This window comes from Theobroma umbraticum, unplaced genomic scaffold (assembly GCF_002168275.2).
Source record: "Theobroma umbraticum cultivar Fairchild unplaced genomic scaffold, ASM216827v3 scaffold_106.0, whole genome shotgun sequence".
Classification (NCBI taxonomy): Eukaryota; Viridiplantae; Streptophyta; class Magnoliopsida; order Malvales; family Malvaceae; genus Theobroma; species Theobroma umbraticum.
In genome coordinates this window covers 157,069-157,399 of record NW_018397276.1, presented here as the reverse complement: position 1 = coordinate 157,399, position 331 = coordinate 157,069, and the positions used below count along the sequence as shown (strand labels likewise).

The window sequence follows — 331 nt, the reverse complement described above, 5'->3', positions numbered from 1 at the left end:
AATGAAGCAATTGGACACGTTGGTGAGCTAGAGGAAAATTGGAGCCTAAAGTTGAGCTTAGTAGTGGGATTGCTTCTAATTTGTTATTTTAAGTGGGTTTAAATAAAATGAGTGGAATGCGTGATGCATGATAGATACATTGCCATGGTATTAGAATGAAATATGCATGCCTAAATGAATGAAGCTAGGTTAGCGAACAATATATGTGCATATGTATATATGTGAATCGTCTGTGATTTTGTGCTGTGATGTGAGCCACATGGGTGGCCTATGCTGCATGTGTCTAAACTAAGATGTCTAGAGGCTATGACGAACCCCTAGGAGTAGATTA

General features: G+C 38.7%; 1 pseudogene; it reads right to left on the bottom strand.

Annotated features, from left to right (window-relative positions):
• The window catches only part of LOC110427561 ((+)-delta-cadinene synthase isozyme XC14-like), a 21,682-nt pseudogene that overhangs the window by 10,235 nt on the left and 11,116 nt on the right, over positions 1-331 (bottom strand).